This window comes from Megascapheus bottae, chromosome 2 (genome assembly GCF_031878675.1).
Source record: "Megascapheus bottae isolate mThoBot1 chromosome 2, mThoBot2.hap1, whole genome shotgun sequence".
NCBI lineage: Eukaryota > Metazoa > Chordata > Mammalia > Rodentia > Geomyidae > Megascapheus > Megascapheus bottae.
In genome coordinates, this window is record NC_143510.1 from 61269262 (window position 1) to 61286806 (window position 17545).

A 17545-nucleotide genomic window follows, 5' to 3' on the forward strand; every position below is an offset into this window, starting at 1 on the left:
CTCTCAACTTTTTTCCATGAAGTATTTTTGTAATTAAAGGATTCTACTGATATTAAAACAAGCCACTATCAGTCAAGAATTCACTTGATTTTTTCTTTTCTTCTTTTTTTGCCAGAAAAAAAATACCTGAGGCACTGCATGAACTCACTATCTCAAATTCCCACTTGGTTTTTTAGCTTATGGCTGGTGCTCTACTACTTGAGCCATGCCTCCAGTCTGACATTCTGCTGGTTGATTGTAGATGGCCTCTGACACTCTTCTTCTGGACTAACTTCAAATTTACATCCACCAGGTCTCAGTTTCCTGAGTACTTAAGATTATAGATGTGAGCCACCAGTTTTATTTAAGATTTTGAGGGAGTCCTTTTCACTTGAAAATATAAACAAATCAATAATAACAACAAAAAGAAAAAAATCACCACCATAAAACTTTAACAGAGAACTCAGGCTGATACAGGAGGACAGCTAGTTCACAGTGACATCCTATCTAGATTGACAGATAAATAGGAGATAGATGATAGAGATAGATAGATAGATAGATAGATAGATAGATAGATAGATGCCCCCAAAAAAACCTTAACAGAGAAAGAACACTATTAAACTCAGTGACTCTGTATTGAAGTAATGGAAAAATTGTATCATTTCCAATTATACCTTTTTATTTCTTATTCCTCAGAATCAAATGAGTTGCAAACAAGTAAGGGAACAGGGAAGATAACTCTGTAGATCTGTTTGTGGCAGGGCACCCCACCTGAGACTATGCTGTATTCAGAGGAGCTGCTGGCAGGCTGGCCACTCCTTTAAACAAGTTGCAGGAGTGAATGTTTGAGGGCATTTCTTTTACAGAGGAGCGGGGAGGGAGGAAAAGAGTTTTTGAGTGGCCTGGGAGAGAGATGGGGAAGGGTAGAGAAGGAAAATAGGAGAAAGCATAACATTCTCTGTGTCTTTTGGCTACCTCCCTCCTACTAACCCTAATATAGGTTCATGTTAGCCGGAAGTCCTGGTCTAGAGATCACATCAAAAGCATTTGGTTTTCAGGCATGGAATTTAGGAATCTAGATGACAAGTATAGCTTTTCCACCTCTACTTTGCCTCAGCTCACTGTTGGTATTGAAACTCAAGGTAGCTGCCATGTTATCAGCAGAGCCCAGAAGCCTTCCTTCAGCATGAATGTCAATGTGACCCTTTTGGCACCCCAGCTGGAGTTTGGCAAGGTGGGGGCTGTGTTTGTTTTAGGTGTATCTATTTACAAATGACTATAACAGACATGATCTACGTGGGGAGAAAGCTGCAGAAACAGGGACTTAGTGGTTAACAGCCTTATAGGGACAGCCACTGAGGGCCAAGCTGAGATAGGGACTCAGGTCCTCTAGTATAAAGAGAAGCCACTTCCTGTGCCACACAAACAGGCTCTAGCATGTGATTTGCATACTGTATTCCTATGAACTGCTAGTAGACATGCTATGGTGCTCTATGTCTGTGTTTATGATTTGTTATTAGCATAGGTGTTGAATGACACCATATGCTGGGTTTCTTAAGGGTATATTCAAGTTACATAGTTTCTCTAAAGTAATACTTTTTTTTTTCCAGTCCTGGGCTTGAGCTCAGGGCCTGAGCACTGGCCCTGGACTTTCTCACCACTCTACCACTTGAGCCTCAGCACTACTTCCGGCTTTTTTCAATATATGTGGTACCAAGGAATCGAACCCAGGTCTTCATGCATGCTAGGCAAGCACTCTACCACTAGGCCAAACTCCCAGCCCTCCAAAGTAATACTTTTAAAGCAGATCCCATCCTTCCGAACCTTTCCTTGCTTGCTTGCTTTTTCTTTACTTTTTTTTTTTTATATACTTAGAGCACAGAGAATTGAACAAAAGAAGAAGAAATTAAGGAGTGAAGGAGCTGGAGCGTGTGTGTGTGTGTGTGTGTGTGTGTGTGTGTGTGTGTATTGATAGAAGCCTAAGCTCAACACTCAAATCTTTGAAGATTGAGTCATATGTAAGATTTTCCTGATTAATTCTGGTGAATACCACAGTTAAGAATCAGTGTGTACCGAACTCACAGTTTTAATTGTTGGAAAACCCAAGGAAACAGGGGCAAATGAGAAAGCAAGAAATGCCCTCTAGTGGCCAAAAATACCCCCCCCCCCCCCACCTATCCTTTCTCCATGCTGTTGGACCTTGGGACCTATAACAATTGGACAGAAAAAAGGTCTCTGTGGTAAACCACATTGTAGTCTGCAAATTCCATCAATATATCTATGATACTTTGGCTGTAGAACCCATGGGTGTGTGAATCACTTGTACTTTTATCTAACAGAATGCATGCCTGTTCAAAGCATTAAAACTAAGGTTCAGTATTGTGTGCTGCCTTAACATCTATAAGATCAAGAATGGGCTGACTGCAATCTCCTTTTCTCCATTCTGCTCTCCTGAGTACAGCTCCCTAGTGAAGCAACCTCCCTTATCTAAGGGAGGAAAAAAGGGGAAAATATATTAGACCTAGCAGAAAGATACTTCCTATCTAAGCAGCAGCTGAAGCTCACACAAGGATGTCCTGGGGCTCTTCAGTCCATTCTGCTTGTGATCATCTAGGTATTATAGAGAAAAATAGTGCAGGAGAAAAAGAGATTGAAATAAAGTTCTGAAGTGTGGCAGGATAGGCTGTTCATCAGGGTGTCTGAAATGAAGATCTATCTGAAAGGAGGAGATAGAGAACAGAGGCCTCCTTATCTGTGACTTCCATATTTCCAACCAACTGCAGTTAGAAAAGATTTTTTTTAATGGATGGGATGACATTGATCAAGATATGTTATTCGAGCCAGGTGCTGGTGGCTCACACCTCTAATCCTAGTTACTTAGGAAGCTAAGATCTGAGGATGGCAGTTCAAGGCCAGCTGGTATAGGAAAGCCCATAAGACTCCTATCTCCAATTAACCACCAGAAACTGGTAGCTTGAGCTTCAAAGTGGTAGAGCACTAGTCTTGAACAAAACAGCTCAGGGACAGTGCCCAGGCCCTGAGTTCAAGCCCCATGACTGACCCTCCCACCCATCCCCCCCAAAAGATATTATTTTAATAAACTGATATGCTGAATTGAAACTCCTTTCTACACCTATTTAAAGAAAATAAAAATATGACCTAAAAAAGAAAGACAAAGATTAATTCTAAAAATTTCTAAGATCTTTCTAACTCATTGAACACATTCATTTCTAACACATTCATTGAACTGTTCATTTGTTCCCATAATTGCATTGAGACTTTCTTTTAGTGTAACTAGATTTCAGAGAGCCTTTTGGCCTCATGGATTCATGTAACAGTTATTTAGCAGCCTCGTTTTCATGGTCATCTAGTTTAGTTCCTGATTGCCCTCTTGATGAGAGAATGACTTTTACCTTAGAGTTGTGGGATGGCTGAGCACGAAATGCCCAAGTGTGCAGGGCAGACTGATAGCAGTACGTTGATCACATGGAGTCTCTGGGTGGTGGGGCCATGGCATACACCACACAGGATGACATAGGGGCTGTGTGTGGGAACTGAGCGAAGAAATGAACAACTAACCACTTCTCTATTTTTCATTTTTCCAGTTATTTGCTTTATTTTTTTATGAAAGCTTTTTATTAACACTGAGTTTTATGTTCTACAAACTAGTATTCAAGAAAAAAATGTCCATATGCAATCACTGGCACATAAACTTAAGAACATAATTAAAATTAAACTGAGTCTGTGTATGTCATAGATACATATCAATCTATATAATTATCAATATGTATCTATAGAATGTATATCCTATCATAGACCTATATATCTATATAGATATATTTATATCTCCAAATTAATGCCAATGACCTGGAGCACCTAAGTATTGAGCCATGGCTCTTGTACTGTTTGGATCTGATATCCACATATCAAGGAGACCATGCGTCTTTTGTTCCTTTTGTCTTGGCTTGTCTCACTCAAAATAATTTGCTCTAGTTCCATCCACTTCCCAGCAAATGCCATTATTTTATCTTGTCTGGTGGTTATGTACAACTCTGTTGTATATATGCACCACATTTTTGTATCCATTCAATATAGTGAAGCATCTACTTTAAAGGAAGGGGTTATGGTAGCACAGGAAGAGGTGGGTCCTAACTCCTGAAGGAGGCTGTGATGGACTTATTTGAATATTGCCATGGCATGGAACCCAGCACTCAAGAACAGCAGGAATGGTGCCTAACCCATTTGATAAGAAAGTTTGCTGTTGTTACTTTTTACATCTTTGCTTAAGTTTTTTTTTTTTGAGACAGGGTCTTACTGTGCAGTGTAGGCTGATCTTAAACTCATAGTCTTCCTGATTCAGTGCTGCATCTCTAGATTTGTACTACTACCCTTAGCTTAACATTCTATTTGAAAGATGTGTTCATGTTGAAACAGGCAGCATTCATGAATTCCTCATAATTGCTCTAACCTATTGAATTAAAGACACAATTTATTAACTTAATGGAAATCTGGCCTGTTTCCAATTTTTTACAATTACCAATAGAGCTTTAATAAACATCTTTGTAAGTGTTTTTCCTATGCAAACATGCAGAATATATCTTTAAAAATAGTATTTCTAGACCTGTGGTTATACAGCTCTTTGGCTATTCTAAAAAAAAATTATTCTCTGAGGAGATGAATCCATGTCAATACTTTAATGCATTGTATAATTGTTCTCACTGTGCTATGTCTTTGTCAACACTCAGTATTGCCAGGCTTTTGCTCTCTGCCAATCCTATAAGATGACATGATGAGGTGTGGAATTCCCTAGGATGTTAAAGATATAAGAATAAGGGGAAAAACTCTACTAGCTCTATTATAATTTTGTCATTGGAATATGAGGAGAATATCAGACTTACTGGCTTTTTATGTTGTTAAAAAAACTTGAGACTAGAACTAAAGTAGTGACTAATTTTCAAGACAAACAAAGCTGTTTGTTTCTATTCCTCCTTGCCACCATTACACATCAGGACAGAGAACTTTTAAATAGTATTTGAAAGATCAGAACATGCTCCACATGTTTTCAGTGTGTTATGTATTTCTCCCAACATAGACAGTATTTATTTCCTCTTCTCTCCAGTGCATGAATTCTAGGCTTCTGGCTCTTTATTTCTTTGCTTTAAGCCAATTTATGGTGGAAGAAATTACTAGAAAGTGAGGATCCATGCAAACTGATTATCTATTGGTGGAAAAGTTTAGCAAGTTTCAGGACTATGAGTTAACATGAGGCACAGTAACAATTATTTGTACATGGCTAATTCAAGCTTTAAATTCTTGACACACAGAAAATAATCCTGTAATTCAAGGACATATTTCTATTTGATCTTGATGTGATTTTCCAGTGTGATTTCAGGGACTAAAATGAACTTGTTCAGAAGGGCTTTGGAGCCTAGAGCAGTGGAAACACCCATGGCTCCACTTCCCCTAAGTTGTTCTTTGATGAAAATAAAGGATTCTTAGCACCCTTTCATTATGATTGGCACACTCCTGGGAATTCAAGATAATACCAGTTCAATCTCTGAGTAATACCTTAAATTTTTAAGTGATAAAAGATCTGAGAATGTTTTGCTTGCTTATTTATGCAAACTAGAGAGTTAAGACTCTGTAGCCAACTGAGAAATATTTGAGATATAAGCTCAGATGAACCAATGTGTTCCACTTAAGAATCAGAATTCAACCCTCAGTTTTCTTGTTTCCAAGGAAAGTTTATGTCAGCTCTTATGCTCTTTGCAAATGACAGCATTAGAAAACTCCTGTCTTCTTAAAATAAGCAGCCTTGCTTATTCAAAAGAAATCTAATTGCCAATTAATTTTATGACTTTTAAAAGTTTTAATAAGAAAGCCGCTTCTACAGTTGGGCACATGATCAGGAAAAGCTAATGGACATTTTTTTTCCCTCAGCAGATGAAAGGAAATTTTATTTATAGTTCCTTTGGAGAAGCATGCAATTTAGGCATTGCATCTATAAATTAAAGACTAAAAATGTGGTATTAAAATTAAAAGTGTTGACAGTAAAGTATGTAAATTTAAAGCTTATTTTCTGTCTTTGAGCAATTTGTTTATCCTCTGTGTATCTCCATTTAATCATCTACATAATTGGGGAAAATGTTCTGAGGATTATAGGAGATTCATTAACCCAACAAACATGTGTTACGTATCTTCTTTTGGCTGGCTAGCACTTATCCTGAATACTGAGGATAAAGGAATGAGTTAAACAACATCCCTATTCTAACAGGCTTTCATTATAAGGCTGGAAATGGCCCACAGTAACAAATACACAAGAGAGTTATAACTTCACACTAATAAATGAAGGGGCAAAGCTGGGCTCCATATAATCCTACCTACTCAGGAGGCTGAGATCTGAAGATCAAGGTTCAAACCAGCCAGGGCACAAAAGGATCTGAGATGCTTATCTCCAGTTAACCTCTAGAAAATGGGAAGTAGGGCTTGACTCAAGAGTCGGGGGTAGCCTTGAGCTAAAGAGCTCAGGGACAGCGCCCAAGCTGAGTTCAAGCCCCATGACTCACCAAAAAAAAAAAAAAGAAGGGGCAATCTGGTAAGACCTCACTAAGAAGGTGACATGTGAGTTCATGAGGGATGATGATGAAAAGGAGCCCACTCTATAAAGAAGATTAAATGAAGGAGACATGGGTCCAGGTAGAGGAAGAATAAGACAAAGGCCATAGGCTGGACAAAGACCAGATGGCATGTTTGAAGAACAGCAAGAAGACCAGGATAGCTAGTGTAGTACAGGACAAAGTCAGAAAGACAACTCAGACCCTAGTGAGGAGTTTGGGCATATTCTCTGAACAGTTATTCATTTTTGTATTAAATAATTGAAATCTAGAATATTTTATATACATATAAAATAATTATTATGATCAGATAAATGTATATGCTTATTTTCTTTGTAGTTACCTTTGTGTTAAAAGTTAACTAATTTTCAGTAGATAATGGAGAATTGTTAACCATAGCTAGTGTAGTGTACATTATGTCTTTAGACTTTTCCCTATTCATAACTGCATGTTTGTACATGTTTACCTATTTTCCTCTGTCTCCTTCTACTCCATCACCATAGCTATATTTTCTGTTTCTATTTATTGAATAGATATTGGGAATATAAAGGAGATGGCTAGCACATTCAAATCACAATCACAGTGAAATATTACCCCATACCTGTTCAAAGACCTGTCATCAAAAAGTTAAGAGGTGGGGCCAAAAATTTGGCCTAGTGGTAGAGTGCCTGCCTAGCATGCATGAAGACCTCGGTACCATATACATTAAAAAAAAAAAAAAAGCCAGAAGTGGTGCTGTGGCTCAAGTCGTAGAGCTCTAGCCTTGAAAAGGCCCAAGGACAGTGCTCAGTCCCTGAGTTCAAGGCCCAGTAACTGGCAAAAAAAAAAAAAAAAAAAAGTCAAGAGGTAGCAAACGTTGGCAAGGGTGTGGAGAGAAAATAAGCTTTACCCTGTTGGTGGGGATGGAGATTGGTACAGCCGATACAGAAAACAGTATGGCAATTTCTCAAAAAATATTAGAATTATTCTATGATTCAGTGATCCTCTGTTGAGTATATTCCCAAAGTAAATGAAAGCGAATACCTTGATAAAGGACATTGCTGCATTAGCCACAATAACCCAATTATGGAAACATGGGTGTCTGCCAACAGATGAATGGATAAAGGACCCACACACACACACAAATGAGTATCATTCAGCCTTGAAAAAAAGAGAGGTTACAGTGTGTAACAACAGTAAGGAAATTGGAGGACATTATAATAAATGAAATCAGCCAAGCGTAAAAAGACAAAGGTTACATGGGAACCTCAAAAATAAAAGTTGTTCATGTTTTACAAGGATCTATTTTCCTGGGAGAACACATTTCAGGAGATCTACTCACCCACCACTGACAGTCCAAGTTTGGGCTGGGGGTAGCAAGAGAGACAGAGATAAGTGGGCAGACTTAGCTCATATATTGGAGGCAGAACTTTCTGGATGTGGTGATGGTAATAGATTATGTCAAAAGAGGAAACAAGGGTCACTGCTAGGTTTTTGGCTTGATCAGCCAGGCAGATGGCTGTGACCGTTACCAGGTTATTTACTGTCCATCCTCCTTTGTCATATCAGTTCTGGGACTTCACAAACCACTGTCTGCTCTGCTGCTTGGCTCCCTTTCAGCCTCTGTGAATTTGGAGTGCTACAGCGAGATGGTAGTCCTGTGGAGGAAAATGGACGTGTTTCTCCCCATCTGCTTTCTGTTTCTGAGCATGTCATCCTATCAAAGCTTCTTCCAGCTGGCAGCAGCTGTTCCCCAACAACAGTTGAATCCGGGACATAGTTTCCCCAGCACTTGCAGGCTAATTTTGTCACCCTGTCCTTGGAGAGGTGATACCACCAAACCATGTCACAGAAAATATTCAGAATTTGTTCTCAAAAAAAAAAATATCCAGAGTCCTACTGCTTATGCATGATGTAAACACTTTTTTTTTTTTTTGGTCAATCCTGGGGCTTTTGCTCAGAGCCTGAGCACTGTACCTGAGCTGCTTTTTCTCAAGGCTAGCACTCTACCATTTGAGCCACAAAGCCATTTTGGGCTTTTTCTATTTATATGGTCCTGAGGAATCAAACCTAGGGCTTCATGCATGGGAGGCAAGCACTCTATCACTTATCCACATTCCCATCTCTGCCACATAGATACTCATCACAACTATTTTTTAAAATTTTTTCAGAACTAGCAATTGAACCCAGGGCTGTGAGCGTATTAGGCAAGTGCACTGTCGCTTGAGCTAAACCCAGTTCTCCCAGTTACTGTTTTAAGTAAAAATAAGTAAATCCAAATATTCAGCTATAGAAAATTGGTTTATTTATTTATTATTTATCATTTACTAATTCATCATTCATTAATGGTGACACATTTCTATGATGGAATAGGGTCACATAGTGGCAATTTTTCCTCTATTCTCTGCATGACTAACTCCTACTCATCCTTCTCATGTTGACCTAGTTGTTACTTTACTGGGCTGACTCTCCCAGACCCACCAGGAGAGGTTAAGATAACAGGCACTCACATTTCATTGGCTCCTCTTGTTTTCTTTATAACTTAGCATCATAGTAATGAAATACTCACCTGTTCAGGTCTCTGTTGGATGTCTGACACCATACTCCATTTTTTTTGTTGTTGTTGTTGTTTGTCTGTCTGGTTTTTTTTTTTTTCTTTTTAATCGGTCGTGGGGCTTGAACTCTGAGCCTGGGCACTGTCTCTGAGCCTCTTCATCTCAAGGTTAGCACTCTACCACTTTGAGCCACAGTACCACTTCCCACACTCTGTTTTAAGACCCCTAAGGACAAATATATATGGTATAAGTCTGTAATGCTTTTTTCCTTTATGCTTTCTGTAGGGCTTGGCTTCTGCAAGTACTCCAACATTTTGATACTAAAACATACTATATTATTTTTGTGTTTTATATAGCTAATAGTGAGAGTATTAGATAATTGAGGTATTTATCTAAAAGTTATTGGACTCTGTTTTGTTCCCAAGTCTCAGGTCTCAGAAGCAAAAAGAGCTGAATAATGGGGAATTCATTCCAAAATGTAATGTATCCATGAGGTTCCCGGGATAGGGATGCCAGTCATATTACAAAGTGAATAAAGGGGAAGTGCAGTTACTGTAAACCACATTTTGGTAGAAAATCTAGGCAATATAACAATAATTTGTTAAGCAAGAAAATAAATGACCAACTAGGATCTGAAAATACCCTGAGTATATTTGATAGGAACTGTGGAGGATTATTTTTTCAGTATCTATTCTCACTGTGCTTTTGGTCTGATCTGACCAGGTCATCATAACCACACTGGTTGTTCAGGGACAGGTGGCTTCGCCAACTTGGGTTCACAAGAGGTGAGGAGAGTCTTCTGGAAAGACACTGCAGTTTTTCTTTTTCTCTGGCTGGAATAAAGAAGCAGGAATCTTGATGGGTAATGCATCCTTAGGAAAAGGAAACACCATTCAGAGTGCACTGTTGAGTAGCATAGAACAGTGGAGAGGACCTACCTTCTCCATAACAGAGATGAACATCTAGACGCCGGTTAGACAAGCCATGTCCTTATTGTGTCAGTCATTTCAGACCAGGTATCTGTTACATTCAGTAGTGGTGGGCATAGAGGAATTTTTCAGCAGATATTAGCTACTTTTATTGTTGAGCAAATAATCTATTATTTTTAATTAGAACAGTTTTTACATTTTATGGGATCATTAAAAAACAAATTCTAAGCCAGGTGCCAGTGACTCATGCCTGTAATCCTAGCTACTCAGGAGGCTGAGATCTGTGAATTGTGGTTCAAAGCCAGCCAGGTACAAAAGTCCCAGGAGTCTCTTATCTCCAATTAACCACCAGAAAACTGGAAATGGCCCTGTGGCTCAAGTGGTAGAGTGGTAGCCTTGAGCTGAAATGCTCAGGGACATTGCCCAGGTCCAAAGTTCAAGCCCCACAACTGAAAAGAAAAAGTTCACAGTGATTATGTGGGAGGGATGGAGATTCTGAAAAAATTAAAAATATATTTGATCTACTACTTTTACTGGGTATATATCCCTATGAATATATACTATTTCTAAATGATAGTTATATTCCTATGTTCATTACATTATTTATAATAGACAAGATAAGGAAACAACCTTAAGATGTTCAAAAGATGAATAGGTAAAGAAAACATGGCCCTTTTAGTATGATATTTGAAGGAGAGAATTCAGAGAAATTAGAAAAAGTAACTTACAGTCCAGCAAAATGAATGCCAGGAAACTGGCACTTGAAAGATAATGGGAGGAAGGTCAAGGAAAGGAGGTGGATGAATAAAGAGAGGAAGGGGAGGGGAGAGAATAAAGTAATATTGAATGCATATCCTAAGAAACTAAGAAAATTGAGGGGAAGGGTTAGGGAGGGACGATTGAAATGCATCAAGATGCATTGCACTTACAAACTGACTTGTTGAATAGAAACACCTTTGTACAACTACTTAAAAATAGGTATAATTTTAAAGAAGGAAACCTGGTCTATGTGCAGCTATGTATAATATATTTGGTGAATAATTGACCACATACATATGATGCTTGTCCCATAAAATTACCCGGTCTAATGAGTATATGAGTACAACACAGTATAACACTCACACAAGGACAAAATCACCAAATGATGCATTTCTCAAAATATAGTCCCCTTATTAAATAATAAATGACTGTATATTGTATGGAATATTACTCAGCCATAAAATGAAGAAAATTCTGTCATTTGTGGCAATATAAATGAAGCTGAAAAATATCATGTTCAATGAAATGATCTAGGTATAAAACAACAAAAACTTGTTTATTTTTATTTATTAGTGCAGTTTTAAAGAATTGCAGTCATAGAAGCAGAGAGCAAGAGCAGTTCCTGGGAACTAAAGGTAGAGGGAAAAGGGGGTGGGGATGTTGGTGAAAAGGTACAGTTTTCAACTACACCATGAGTAGGCTCTAAAGACCTACTACACAACAGGGTGATTATACTTAAGTATGCTTTAAATACCTGAAATTTGCTAAGGAAATGGATTTTAAGTGTCCTAGCCACAGAAGGTAGCTATGAGAGATAATAGAAATATTCATCAGCTTAGCTGGGATCAGTGGCTCACGCCTTTAATCCTAGCTACTCAGGAGGCTGAGATCTGAGGATCCAGGTTCAAAGCCAGTCCAGGGACTACAAAGCCGTGAGACTCTTATCTCCAATTAATATCTAGAAAATGGGAAGTGGGGCTGTGGCTCAAGGAAGAGCTCAGGGACAGCACCCAGACCCAGGGGTAGGGCAGTAGCCTTGAGCTGAAGAGCAAGGGGTGGCACCCAGGCCCAGAGTTCAACCCCTATGACCACCCCTCCCCCAAAAAGAAATATTCATCAGCTTGATTGTAGTAATCATTTCACTACACAGAGGTATCAAAATATTGTATTGTATACCTTAAATATATTCTCATTTACTTGCCAGTTATACTTCAGTAAAGTAAAGGGAAGAGCCAAAGTCTACATATCCTTATAGAAAAAGCAAGAAAGAGAGATAGTGGATAGCTCAGACATAGAACACTTACTTAACATATTTGAGGTCCCCAAATAGGATCCCCAATACTGAAAAAAAAAAAAAAAAGGAAAAGGCACCGGGCTGTTTCAACATATTAACCATGGGAACCTCTGTTATATCTTGGTCGTAAGGATTGAAGAAAATAGTTGATTCAAAAGAAGAAGGCAGTATATAGTGATCTTAGAGAGAAAAGGGAGGCCTGTCAAACACTGCCAATGACCCTTGTGATCCACGGGAACCCTCAGCGGGTCCTTCTAGATTTAAAATAATCATGGATATAGACCCTGACAGAAAGTCTAACCTATTTGAGTGAAGAACTTCTTCTGAACTAAAAGCAAAACAAAGGGAAACATCTGATTTTTAGTTGCTAAAGAATCAAATGTCAAAGAGTATGTAGGAAAATGAGAGGAACAGCCTAATGTACAGCTCTCTTGTAATATGTGGAGAACGCTGTGAAGTTTAATGCCAAATCATGTGGCCCCTGAGGGTGTCAGCAACAGTACTTGTAACAGATTTTTTGGGGGGTGGAGGTCAGTCATAAGAGTTGGGCATTGACCTTGAGCTCTTCAGCTAAAGGCTGCTGCTCTATCCCTTGAGCCACAATGCCACTTCCAGTTTTCTGGTGATTAATTGGAGATAAGAGTCTCACAGATGTTTTAGTGCCTGGGCTGGCTTTGAACTGCTATCCTCAGATCTCAGAATCCTGAAACAGATTTTTTAGAGCAGTGTTTGTCAAAGCTGTTTTTGACTACAATACCTAGTAAGAAATATCCTTGATATTCAGATATACAACCAGTGGTGTGCTGGAACTGCTTATGCGGGCTTACAAGGGGAGATGGATTCATTTTCATGAACCTTACAAAATGCCATGATTTTTAAAATAATAAAAACTTACAATTAGGTAAGTTCTAATAAAAACAAAAGAAATTACTCAAATGTCACAATTATTAGTAGGAAACTAGGTACATAAGCATCCTTCATATCAGTAAAATCTGTAATAAACATACATATGTGTGTTGTATATTGCATATCTTTTTCCCCAGAGAGCCAAGTTGTTAAACAATTTGCAATGTATCATTGCCAAAGCACGTATACAAATACCTTAAAATTAAAAATAATATTTATACTTACTCTATATGATTGATACCTCTGATATCTTGTATTGTTTCATTAGAAAAGAAATCCATGTTGTAATGCTCTGCAGTTTGGAAAACCTTGTTTCAGAGGTCTTCAACTCTAGGTTCTGAAGTTCGTTATGAGAATATGTTTGGAAGAATAGTGATCAAGTGTCCTTTTTATATTAGAGCTTAACAACAATAGAAATTCAAGAAAAATGAAGCAGAAAATTAAAAACAAAAACAAACCACAAGAAGGTTAGAACTGGACATCTAAAAAACCAGTCTTTATAATACAGTCTAAAGATAAATGATATAACTTTGAAGTATATACCTGTATTGCAGCTTTTACTGATGAAAGGCTTCCCCTATAATTAAAAGTCTTGTCATTCCTAGTAATTCTTATGTATCCATTATTTACACCCATGGAGGTAGACATGCGTGGATAATCATTAAATACCACTCATTCACCCAAGTAGGTCAGAGACATTGCTGGCATACTCACTGTATCTGTCCTAGGTAAATGTCAACATTTACAGAAAATGAGAGTTGGTATAAGTCCACTTGACCACATTACTGAAAATAACTAAATATGTTAAGACACCCATAAACCATGAAAAGGATGAAGTGACCCAAACTTTTTCAGTGCACTGGTATTAAGCAGACATGCTGTTACTAATTCATAGAGTTTTTCATAGAGTTTAGAGGGTTTTTGTTTCCTTTTGTTTTGTTTTGTTTTGTTTTGTTTTTTAGTGGATCATGGGGCTTGAACTCTGCCTGGGTGCCATACCTGAGCTCTTCAGCTCAAGACTACCTCCCTACCCTTGAGCCAAGCCCCACTTCCCATTTTCTAGAGGGTAATTGGAGATAAGAGTCTCAGGTCCTTCTGTGCCCGGGCTGGCTTTGAACCTTGATCCTCAGATCTCAGCCTCCGGAGTGGCTAGGATTATAGGCGTGAGCCTCACCTCTCGAGCAGTGAGGACCCATATGGAAGGCTCGAGAAGGCAAGCGTTCTGATTTTTCCCTAAATTCATCTAAAATCCTGGAGAGTGAAGAATGTGTCTTAACCTTTCTGGGGAATAAAATTGGTTTTTTACAAGTATAATAATAATGTGGCCTCTTCAGAACAAGTCTCCTCCCCCACTACACTCTCAAGTCTTATGTGCAAGTTAAAGATGCTCCTTTTGGAAGAGGCTCTTTCTGGCAGAGAATCTGAAGATATAATCAACAAATAACAGTTTGGTAGCTTTGAGGCCCTGTAAATACAGGAAATATAGCACGTGAGCAATGCGTAGTCCTGAATTACACAGGTATTTGTTAAGAATGCCTATTCTCGGCTGGGAGTTTGGCCTAGTGGTAGAGTACTTGCCTAGTATGCACGAAGACCCAGTTCGATTCCTCAGTACCACATACATAGAAAAAAGCAGGAAGTGGTGCTGAGGTTCAAGTGGTAGAGCTCTAGCCTTGTGAAAGTCCAAGGACAGTGCTCAGGCCCTGAGCTCAAGCCCAGGACTCACAAAAAGAAAAAGGAGGAGGAGGAGGAGGAGGAGGAGGAGGAGGAGGAGGAGGAGGAGGAGGAGGAGGAGAAGGTCTATTCTCACTGGTGCAGTGGCTTACGCCTGTAGCTACTTAGGAGACTGAGATCTGAGGATCAAGCTTCAAAGCCAGCCTGGGCACAAAAGAACCTGAGACTCTTATTTCCAATTAACCTCTAGAAAATGGGAAGTGGTGCTTGGCTTAAGGGTAGGGAGGTAGCCTTGAGCTGAAGAGCTCAGGGACAGTGCCCAGGCCAAAATTCAAGCCCTATGACCCACCAAAAAAAAAATGCCCATTGTCACAGATTTCATTTCACTGTTGAACACATCCATTTTCAAAAAGATTAGCAACTGGATATTTTGAACTGCTCAGCTTACTGGAAATGGGGAGATTATAACAATCATATAAGTCAGTAATAATGATCTATGGGGTTATTCATAAACAAAGAACCTAAAACTTTCATGAGGGAACGAACCAATAGAAAACTTGCTGTAGAGTTTCAGACAGGAATAAGAGACCATACGATTCTTCCCAGGCACAGATCTAAAGAAGTGACAGGGCCATTGAGACTTCCTAGTTTATTGATATCTCCGTCCTTGGATAAGGACATGCAGGGCTAGACAAAAGCAATTTTGAGGCAAGCCCTCAGAGTCCTACCTTTGACCACCCTCCTACATAGAAATACTGATGGGGTGTGTGGAGAGCTACTGTGAGGCATTCTAAGCTAGACCCTCCAGGCACCACAAATAGCCTAAAATGTTGGGAAGATGGGCTGTTGCCTACTCTTCTTACCCTCAAAGTAAGAGCTGAAATATGAAGCAAACCAAAGGCCAATTTCTCAGTTTCCAACCAACAAATTTGAGTTTTTAGTGGTAGGAATCATTGAGGTTTCCCTGGCTGCCCTTATAAAACTCAGAGAGACCTAAGTTTAACAAGGCTTTTATTCTAAGACACCCAGACCTAGAAATAGTTTACCTCAACTGGAAAAAACAACAACAGCAAGACAGAATAACAGGAACAAAAATACACCCAACAGAAAGACTACCGTCTCTGCCCTTTGATTCTGACCTACTGATGCATGCACCTTACATTGTTTGTGGATTTGTTTGAATGTTATAACCTCAAATAACCATCTGGCACTGGGTGAACTTGGTGTTTTTAAAAGTAAAGATATTTTAGACTTCTGAATAAGTTGCCCTACGGGTTGTAAACCATAGAGTACAATGAGTGATGGTCCCTCTTCCCTCTTGCTTATTATTTGAAGTGTCATGTTGTGGTTACAGTCCATGGATCTCAGAAGAGGATAGAAACCTTGCGGTAAATGGATATATCTGGGAAACATAAGAATAAATGCTGCTCAAAAAAACATATGCCTTTGATCCCTTTTATCATGAATTCCTGTCTGTGAGGCCCTGGAATAAAATCAAACACAATTGAAGGCTACTATACTACCAATATTTTTGGTTCTTTACGTGTCCAAGCAAATTTGCCAATTAACTGGACAGTTTTATGAAATTTTAATGATTTTTATTTTGCCTATCTTTGTCTTTCTTTATGAATGTCATAGGGAGATATTTACCCTGAATTATAGACCATGAAGTATCTAGGATTTGCTTTACGTCAAAGCAAAGAGAAATGCCTATAGCAGGTAAGTGAAACAAGGTCAACAAATTTCAGGAACTTACAAAAGTTGGGTGACAGTTACATAGGAATTCTTCATTCTTTTGTATTTGCTTGAAATCAAATGTATTTATTTATTTAATTTTATTTTTGCCAGTCCTGGAGCTTGAACTCAGGACCTGGATGATGTTCCTGGGCCTCTTGGTGCTCAAAACTAGAGCTCTACCACTGGAGCCACAGTGCCACCTCCAGCCTTTTCTGAGTAGTTTATAAGAGTTTCACAGACTTTATTACCTGGGCTGGCTTGGAGCTGTGATCCCCAGATCTCAGCCTCATGAGTAGCTAAGATTACAGATGTGAGCTGCCAGTGCCCAGCTATTTTGGATTATTTTTAGAACTTTTTTTTCCTAATTGGTCAAAGACAGAAAGGCAGGATGGGAGATACAATGGATAGACATAATAATTAGTGATCAGCAGAGTCAGAGTAGGAGAACAGAATCAAAAGAAATGTCAAAGAGGAAAACAGGAAGTAACAAAAAATGATTCAAAATAGAGAGGAGAATATCTTAAGAAGTTTCACATAGGCTTCTGCTGGACCCGTACTTAGTGCTACTTCCATTTCAGAAATTTTTTAGAACCCCCAGCTCTGCAGTGAGCTCCATCCTGGGAATGGGGGAATGCAACTTGTCTACTCCTATAAGGAAGACAGTACGGAATTGAGACAAATCCCTCAGAAAGCAGTTCCCTTTTTCATTCTCATGGGGCTTAAACAGAGGGGCTCAAGAAGCTTAGTTATTTAACCTGTGTAAAGAAATAGGATCCATATGCTTTGGAGATTTAATTTAAAAGGCCCACCGCAGGTGACACAAAGAAAGGGAAAGTCTTGCCAGGTCCTGGAAACTCATTAACTGCTTGTTAGGGACAGGGTTAGTTCTGAGGAAGGCCCCAGCACAGAGAGAATTTAGGAGACATTATGTGCCCTCTGGATGCACACAGCTACTGTTCCACAAAGGACACTGTGACCTTACCTCCTTAGAAAATGGGGCTGAAGATGAGGAGGAGCTCCGCTGGCCTCCAAAACCTCTTGATCAACTGTTTACACAAAGCATTCTCTTGACAAAAAAAAAGAAAGAAAAAGAAAAAATACAGGAAGATAAACATAGAG

At 39.0% G+C, this 17545-nt stretch overlaps 1 pseudogene; it reads left to right on the plus strand.

Annotated features, from left to right (window-relative positions):
• Positions 1–1039: 1039 nt before the first annotated feature.
• Positions 1040–17545, plus strand: part of LOC150067195 (uncharacterized) — a 62632-nt pseudogene continuing 46126 nt past the window's right edge.